This window comes from Polyodon spathula, chromosome 39 (genome assembly GCF_017654505.1).
Source record: "Polyodon spathula isolate WHYD16114869_AA chromosome 39, ASM1765450v1, whole genome shotgun sequence".
Classification (NCBI taxonomy): Eukaryota; Metazoa; Chordata; class Actinopteri; order Acipenseriformes; family Polyodontidae; genus Polyodon; species Polyodon spathula.
Genome location: NC_054572.1, coordinates 759664 through 769130, shown reverse-complemented (window position 1 = coordinate 769130; position 9467 = coordinate 759664).

Below are 9467 nucleotides of genomic sequence, written 5' to 3'. Positions count from 1 at the left end.
CAATTCTGCATATACAATTCCTTCCCACACTGACAGCACTTTGAGTTAATAATAATTGGGTTAGGTATCTTGATAGCTAGAGTTACATTCAAAGAACATGCGACAGCACTCTTGAAACAAGAGGTTGCACTGTGGCACACATTATGATTTAATAGATACCATGAACAGACAAGCTTAGGGTTTTAGATCTTGTAAATGATATTATTAACAGCCAGATCAGCTGCTTGGCAAGAAGTATATAGGTACGGATAGCAAAGCCAGCAGACACGCTATATGGATGGAATTGGGGTTTCCAGCTTGACGTCTGGCAATGAACAGCAATAACATGGCTTCACATGGGACGGTCTTTGCCTTTCACCCCTCCGTATAATCCAAGGGGTGGTTCTTAAATACACTGAAAAATGTGAAGATTAGAATCTCATTTTTGTTCCCTTGATCAGATGGGCTTGAGTGGCGTTTGTGGTGACATCACGGACCAGGAAGGGGGCAACCCAAAACCAATGAATCCAGATTGTTGTTTACATGCCTTGGCTGGGTCAGAAAGTCTTTTCATTTGGGAATGGTTGTCCTGCAAACACATTGTTGAAAGCAAGCAGAAGGAAACAGAAAGAAAACAAGGCCTAACAAAAGTATTGCTTTGGCCTTGCCAGATTGAAACAAGGAGGGAAAACACGTTGAATTCCACAGTGATTACACTTCATAAATATGTAATGAATCCGCGGGTAATAATTGTCAAGTTAAACAAGCATTGAAAGGTGGAAGTTCAAAAAGGATGAAAGGCCAAAACAGCTACTGATTGCTGGATTTCTGATCTCTGTTTTCTGTTAATAATTAATTGTTTTCTTCCTCTTTTTATAAAATCCCACTTCTAAAGTGAGGAAGATCATATTTCAACCCAACTGTGTTATTACATAATAAATCATAGGACCGCAAAGGGTTAATTTAAAACATACAGCACCACATGCTGCACTTTTGAATTGTCTGATTGAATGACACCATAGAACAAGCAAATAACTGAAGTGCTGCATTCTTTTAATGAATCCCCATTTAAAGAAAGTAAACTAAGGCAGAATGCACCAGACAGTTTGTTGCCTAAAAGATCATAAATCACTTACAGCTGAAAATTTTAATTATCCCAATATTCTGCAGGAAAAATATGTTCTTATGCATCTTGGCAACTGTTTATTTACCAAATGATTGATCCTACTGCCAAGACAAGAATCTAAAACATATCTCTCAGTATACATATGGAAAGAAAGGATAAAACAAGAGGGATTACAAAGAATTGGCTGCCACTGATAGGGGTTATCTGGCTTGACTTTACAGAATTCACAAGAGTTAACAGAAGAGAAATGGCAATGCAGCAGGATTAGATTGTCTCCAAAACAAGTCTTACCTTGCATGCAGTGTTCACGATGCTTGCCCCACATTCTTGGAACTATCCTGTGCAGCCAGGGTGTGCTTGGGTTTTAGGAGTCTGTTTTTATTGCACCCTTCATTTCCAGATTAATTGCTTTGAATTGTGGGAGTCGCATATTGACTCATAAGTGATCGCCAAAAAAAAGAACTCTGAACTTGTGAAGAACTTCATTTGCTCCACTGCAGTGTGTTGCACAGAAACCACAGAAATGTAAACATTGCTGCTTGATAATAAAGAAACCAGTTTTTCTAGAAAGTAACACGTGAAACAAACATAATTAAAACCATTTCATTCAAGCCAATATAGTCCCTTGTTACACTTGAAAGCAAGGTTACCATGATATTCACAGGGCCCTGTTCATGTGGAAACTGTTGTATCTTGTCCAGTGTTGAAGGTTTTTGCAATGTGGGCCACCATAGCACTGTTGCTTGTCACAACATATTGCTCACGTCTGTGGATTTCATAGTCATGACCCTCTTGCGACCAGAGTTGTTCTTTCTTGTGGTGGCGTTCTGTTTTGATGGTGGTTAATGCAGCCCCTGCTTTGAGGGAGAAGACAGTCAAACTGACATCCACTATCATGCTCCTGCGTTCTCATGATTGTTGCCGAATAGTTGCATCCTCACACACATCTTATACAAGTCTAATGGGTCATGTGGCAGTATAATACTGTGTCCCATACATATGCTTTGTACATTAGCTTCTGCACATACTATATATGTAACTAATAAAGTACAGTATGCTGCTCCCTGAATCAAACAGACACTCCATTTCAGATGTCCACCCCTGCACAGGTTTTGCACAAATTACATAAACTATTAAGGCTATAAAACTTGCAATATATGAGCGCGTCACACAGAGCAGCCCTTAAAATAATCGCACTATTGACCAGCCTATAACTTCTGATTGTTTGGCAGAGCTCATCCTTTGAGAGCTGTCTAAAGAAATAGTTATTATCTTAGGGCAAGGGGGAGTTGAGTTTCAAAGTTTATTAATAATGAAGGAAGGAAGGAAATAGATAAATGCCTGTCTTCCCGAAGAGAATAAAACTAAATAATCTTTAGAAAATAAAGCCCCTTCTGTTCCCTGCAGCTGCGGAAGATTGTTTGATATTTAAGCAACGCTGTGTGCAAGTAACCTGACGGTCCAACTATCACTGCATTCCAGTAACCCTCTCGCCTCACCACAAAACATGATCACTAGAGACCGTGTGCAGAACATTCTTGTTACTAATCAGTAGCCACTGAGCTCCAGGTACACGGCAGGTTCCCCTTATTTTGCAGTTGTTTGGGGGTTTTTTTGCAATTGGATGAACCTATAACGCTCAATAATTAAGTTGTAATGGCTGAATATTTCCGTAGCACAAGCATCAAATATTTTCATGTCAGTAAGAGATCTTGATTTCCCGTACTGTGAGATCAGTTTGCACAGGACTGCATTTGAAGAAGAACCAGAAATTTACGCTGGGAGAATGCAGTTGTCTTGCTTTTAATTTGAGATCTCCTATATTGTCATGGGTCTAAATGTGGAAAAATGTAGCTGTTCTTCGCAATCTGCCTAGGCTTCTGTGTGGCCCAGTGGTTAAAGAAAAGGGTTTGTAACCAGGAGGTCCCCGGTTCGAATCTTGGCTCACTCACTGACTCACTGTGTGACCCTGAGCAAGTCACTTAACCTCCCTGTGCTCTTTCAGGTGAGACGTTGCTGTAAGTGACTCTGCAGCTGATGCATAGTTCACACACCCTAGTCTCGTATCTTGTAACGCGCCTGCTAAATAAACAAATAATGATAACGATATCGAGTGAACATAGATTAATGTGACAGTTTATCGACAGTATTCATGCAGGTTAAACAGTAACGTGCAGGCGATGTTTAATGTAAAATACATGAATGTTTTCTGTGAATGTTAAATAATATAGTTGATTTGTGTTAAATCATTCCAGGTGTAACGATTTATTGAATAATGGATCCTGTCAGCAGGAGGGCGTTTCGTTGATTTGGGATCTTGTCAATTTGTGCACAACCTGTTTGTAATTTGTGTGAAGTATTCTTCCAGCGGCAAAATAAATATTAATGCCTGTGAACACGAGCAAGTTGCTGTTTCCTGCATTCCAAGAATCCTCGTGTTCCAGAGAGAATAATACGATTGTGGGTGCAGGTAAGCTGGGACCATCACCCTGTTAAACCAATGCCTCGTTTCAGCATTTCTTATAACCCGGAATACCAGTAAACATACTGTGGAAAAGAGTGGATGCCATTTCTGTCTTCAGTCGGCTCTATGTGGATAAACACGGCTTGATCTGGATGCCATGCATGTGATTTAAAAACATTCAACTGTGTGATAAAGCATCTTCTCTTTCCTGGCCATATTTATTTGGACAGATTAATGATATAGAAATGAGAAAGGCATGTTAATCATAAGGAACCCTTGAGAGGCTGACTAATAGGAGCAAAGAGGATGTAGCTCTATGAATAGGGATTGTTGGGCAAGCAGTCATACAGATGGGTATTATTAATGAAGAGAGGGACAGGATACTGGAATGAGAGCTACAAGGAAAACACACACCAGGAGATGAAAGGGTTAGGGTTAGGGTTAGGGTTAGGGTTAGGGTTAGGGTTAGCCACAATGATGTAACTACCTGTCCTTACAAAACTCATTGCGTTTCATAAGAGATGTGATAAAACTCAAATGTTATAAAACAGAGATAGAAAAACGTGTATAGTGAGTTGTAGTAGACACAACTTGAATGGGTTGGATAACGATTGAATGTCAAATACAGTTGATTCATTATTACAGACCTTGTTTCAAACAGCAGTTAAAATGGATTGTTTCACCGTCACTATTGATTTATTTGTATGATGAGAACCTTAATGACTGCATATTCATAATGAATTCCATCTCAATATCACAGGAATAACACCTGAATATCTTATACACCTCCTCTGAGTTCTGAAGCAATTCATTGTGAATTCAGCCCTGTTAATTCATTGTGATAGAAAAAAAAAACATTTCAGTTCCCTTTCCACTCCATTTGTTCCTAGTTAATCAACTTTTTATTCTTCACTAATTCATACCCTCTTACTCTCCCACCGGGGGGATTGTGAGCAGTGTTAATTCATGCATGAATGCAGGCCTTAAACGTGATCAAGATCATTTGTTATGGAATGCATACAGGTAATTAAACATACATGAAATATATTTAGTAAAATACAACATCTGATCATCTATCAAATATAAGAAGCCAGAAAATAAATGAACCGATAGTGAATTAAGTTTGTAACTTTAACTTTGTAAATTCAAATAATTATGTTAAAAAGCATAAAAACCCCACTGTGAGCTTGTCCCTTCTGAACAAAACTAACAGAATAAATGGAACTACAACAAAAACAAAGCATCTTCTGGGACAGCGCTGGCCGTCCACCACAGAGCCCATCACTGCACTCAACGATGCCAGCCAGACATTATGAAACCAGAGAGTTTACAAACCAGTGCCAAGCCCGGTGATTTCCAGTAACTTCCACGTCTCCTGGGCTGCTGACTGTTCTACAGGTAACTGTTTTCCTTCCCTCCTTGTTCTATAACTTGTTTTTATTTATTTTAATCAGCACCATCTTTAGCGGATTCAGTCCGTTCACTGCTGGGCAGCCTGGAGTGCATCAGATTCCTGAATCTAAATGAAACCCCATTTAGGTAAACCGACATGAAAAACAAATTCAAATGGTCTCATTTCTAATCATGTCCTACGCATGTTAATAGTAAAATTAATATTATTAGATGGTATGCAACTTTTTATAAGGCACCCCTCTAAACTAAAGTGTAACTCACAATGTATAAAATATTCTGGAAAAAAAGCTCACACTGAGAGGATTCCAGCCCGGGACATTGTATCAGTCCAAGCATTCCAGGCCTTGCTGGCTTCATCACATGCACAGATCCCTGCAGCTGTGCCTTTGCTTCACAAGAGAAGCTTTGAGAAAATGTTTTCATCCAAAGTGTTAATAGTTTGAATTGATTTAATGGCATGCAGGGGTGTAGTTAACATTGTTCTGCAGTCCCCAGTTAGCACCGATCTTGGACTAGTCACTGGTCCAGTAAGACGTTTATAAAAGCATTATAGACCTAGTTTTTTTCCTTATCCCAGTACCAGTAAAGGAATTTTATGAATTCTCATCATGCTAGCCTGTTATTTCTTAAATAAAGTGGGTAAAACTTTACATTAAATGCCTCTAATTACCATGTAGTTAAATAATACGTACATAGTAAATACTTGTGTGCTTAAACATAATTACAAAGCTATTAAGCATAGTTACAATGTATTTAAGGTGTGCATTTTTGTCTATGATATAATCCTAAGCCTAACCCTGACCCTATCCTAACCCTAACTCTAACCTAACTTAAACCTAACCCTAACCCTAACCCTAACCCTTTTCTAATACAATTGTGTACTTTATTGTGCAAAAAGATGTAGATGTTAAGTACATTGTAACTATGCACACTACCACTGTAATTATGTGTAAGTTCACATGTATTTACTATGTAACTGCTATGTAAATACACAGTAATTAGGGACACAGTGTTTCTGAATTGTGTTCGCGCTCAGTCTCACCTGTGCACTGGGTTTCCTCTCCCCTACCCAATTTCCCCCAGGTCTTTGTAGGAACACCAGCGCCTCACAGGAAACCCTCTACAAGGCAATTACATTTCTTCGCACAACATCAGATTCTGCTAACTTACTCTGCATTGGGAAGTACATGATTACTATGGGGAGCAGGCTGTTGTAATGGACTGAAACATCTTCTCGCTAGCTGTGTGCTGTACAGTATGCACTGAGTGTACAGATGGTTCACGTCTCCTGATATTATCTGAAAAGAGCAGGTGGCTCCATGTAACTTGTCCTCAAGACTATTTGGGATATGATGGCAACAGAATTTGAAACCACTCTTCAAACACAAAGTTTTATATCAATCCAGTCAAGCTGGATAAAAAACACAAACACAAGCCAACAAAATAAAGGTCCTCAGTGGCACATTTAGTAAAACGTCGTTGCTAAGGGTGCAGGGTGACATAGTTCGACTACTATTTCGTTGCACTAGCTGGGCTATAATTTCTCAGTCGAAAAGTTAAATCTTAATCAAAAACAGCCCACTTCAAACTGTTCATGGCAAAAAATATGTTTTTGATTGAGATATGTCTAGTGGATCACTCTAAAAACTAAATGCAGACTACCTTAGCATAATGCAGAATGCATTTGTTTAAATAACAATAATGTATCAATTTAATAGTTAGGTGATATTTTTACTAAAAATAATAGCAGACAGCAGCAATGAGGAATGTGTAATAAAGTTTGTGGTTATCATTGAGTGATTGGTCAAAGTTAAACAAACACATTTTTAAAGATTGAAACTTCTCTTAACTGGGTTTTACTGCCCCGGAATTAGGTGGAACGGTTCCTAAATCTGTATGTGCCACCTTTTAGACTGTCCGTGAGTGTGAAGCAGAGTTGCTGGTAGTGCATTGCTGGTCATTCACTGTTTATCTCATGCTTGGTATGTAAAGCACAGTTCCTGGTTGTGCATTGCCAGGAATGCACTGTTTACCCATGCTTGGTATTGTTTCAGGTCTCTGTTCGGAGACAAAGTACAGTTATTATGAGAAACAATGAAGCCCTGTTTCTCTCATTCTCTTTGCTCTGTCACCCTCTGTGGCTCGCTCCAACAAATACAGCTGAAGAGTGATTTTATTCAATCCAATTTGCTATTCCTGTTTTTATGTTGCTACCTTTTCCCTTTAGATTTGAGGAGAAGTCTTCAGCTGCATCTTGATGTGACAGATGGTGGCTAATTTGTACATTCAGAGGCATTCATGTAGGTATGAAATCGTAAAGAACTGGCGACACACAATCATTTACACTAACCAGAGATCAGTTTTATCATTACATTCTGTCAGAAAACGTGAGCAGTTTTAAAATCTTAGCAAGTTGATCTAAGCACCATACAGGCCCTTATTCAAAAAACACAAATAATGTGCCAACAGATTTACGGTAGAAGAACCTCCCACCTTCTTTTTTTTTTTTTGGATGAAAATTCATCTCTTTGCTGGTAGAGTCTGAAAAGAACAGAGTTGTTTATCTTAGCTCATATAAGAAGACTTAGGGCAAGGCTACAGAAACTGTTTTTTTTTTTTTTTCGCCTTTAAAAATTCAGTAAAGCTCTGAAAGATTGAATGGTAGGCTGAGGAAACGGTTGATTGCCAGCAGCAATTAAACCCCCATGTGCTGTGTAAAGCAATTCCCAAAGAAGCGATAACATCTTTTATGCATCTGCAGCCCACAACCATGGTGTCAAAATCAACTGGAATGGTCAGACATGTGTCCAACCCACTATATCACTCTCCTCTCATTTTTCCTTCCCATATTTTAATATGTTGTGTTAAACGTTGTTATTTATTTTTTTTTTTTTTTAACGCTTCTGAAAAATATTTTAGTGATAGCGACAGAGGAGCACTAAATCTCCAAATGTATTTTCACTTTCAAGTTAATTAAATCCAGCAGAAAAACAAATAAACAAATACTGTTAACATGTCTGTCATCCACAGTAACAGGAAATTAAAATTAATAGTTTTTTGACAGCGCATTAATTATAACTGATTAATGTTGTTGGTGAAATTAAGAAAAAAATAACAAATATTGTTATTAATCATATGACTATACATAAATCGGTGCTGATAAAATGCTGTAACATTTATAAAAACAAAATAAAAAATCAGATACCTTTTAAACACATGTGGAGGGAGGTGGGGGTTACACGCCAGTGTTGCATTTTTTGGAAAATACATTTATTTGCAGCTTGAATTATATGGCTCAAGGGTCTTATATTTTTCTTGAAGAGTAAAATTCATCAAACCATATTCATTAAAAAAACCTAAACCAGGGTCTCTCAAACTCCAGGTACATATCAGGCCAAATTACACAATTACACCTAAATGTTTCAGCTACAGTTGAGCACATCAGAATGAATGGGTCTCGCAGCATCACCATTCTCCAGGCCGTCAGTGGAACGCCAGACCTGATTCTCTGCCACTCGCTGGTAGCTCTGAGGGTATAAAACTGACAATTTATGCATGCTTCTGCAACACAAAACCACAAATCACTGCACTCCACTGGCCGAAACCAAGATATTTACTGGCTGGTCACAATCAAACATATACACTGTAGTCAGGGCTAACAGATTATTTGGGTTCCTCATAAAGTCTGTGACTGAGTGGTTAGAGCTGATTCACAGCAACGCAGCTGTTTTACTTCTCATGAGCATTGTTACCTTTAATGAAATGTAGGCTGACTGTGAGAGTTCAGTGATGAAGGGTCATTCATATCCCGAGACTGATTTCCATTTCCCTCCATTCTTTCCTGCTCCTACAGAAAGTCTCGCCCACAGTAAATGTGATCATTTCAGTGGTACTAATTTAGATCATGAGCTGTTGCCAAAAATGGTGTGGGTGTATGATTGCGATCTGATCCTACTGATAAAGGTCAAGCTGCAACAGGGAGAAGGCAACACAATCAGAAAATCCCTGCACAGTATCCCTGGGTGGTTGGTGGCTTGTGGTTACAGCTTTGCAGTTCAGTTTTTGAACACACTTTTCCTCAACCCTCTACTGTGTGGCAATGCCGACTGAATTTCCTAGAGCTTTCTGATTATAATAATAATAATACACTGCTCCCCTCTATGAGGCAGACCTTAATGCCAGGAGCCTGTTATTAGCAGCATGGTGCAGGCTCCCATTGAGCCCATACTGCCGTTACACATGCACTTTCATTCTTGCTACAATGTGGAACACCATATCACAGGCTTGTAACTATGGGTCTCAGCTATATCTTTATATACAGGGCAGCACTTTGTAATACTAAGAAGATAAAGAAAAAGAACTCAGAACTTTGTAGGTGTGTCTGCACTCAGAACAACAGCTCAGGAGCTCAGAGCACCATGGAAATTACATACTAGAATGGGATTTTCCATTTTTAATGCCCCTTCCTGCCAGACTCACATAGAC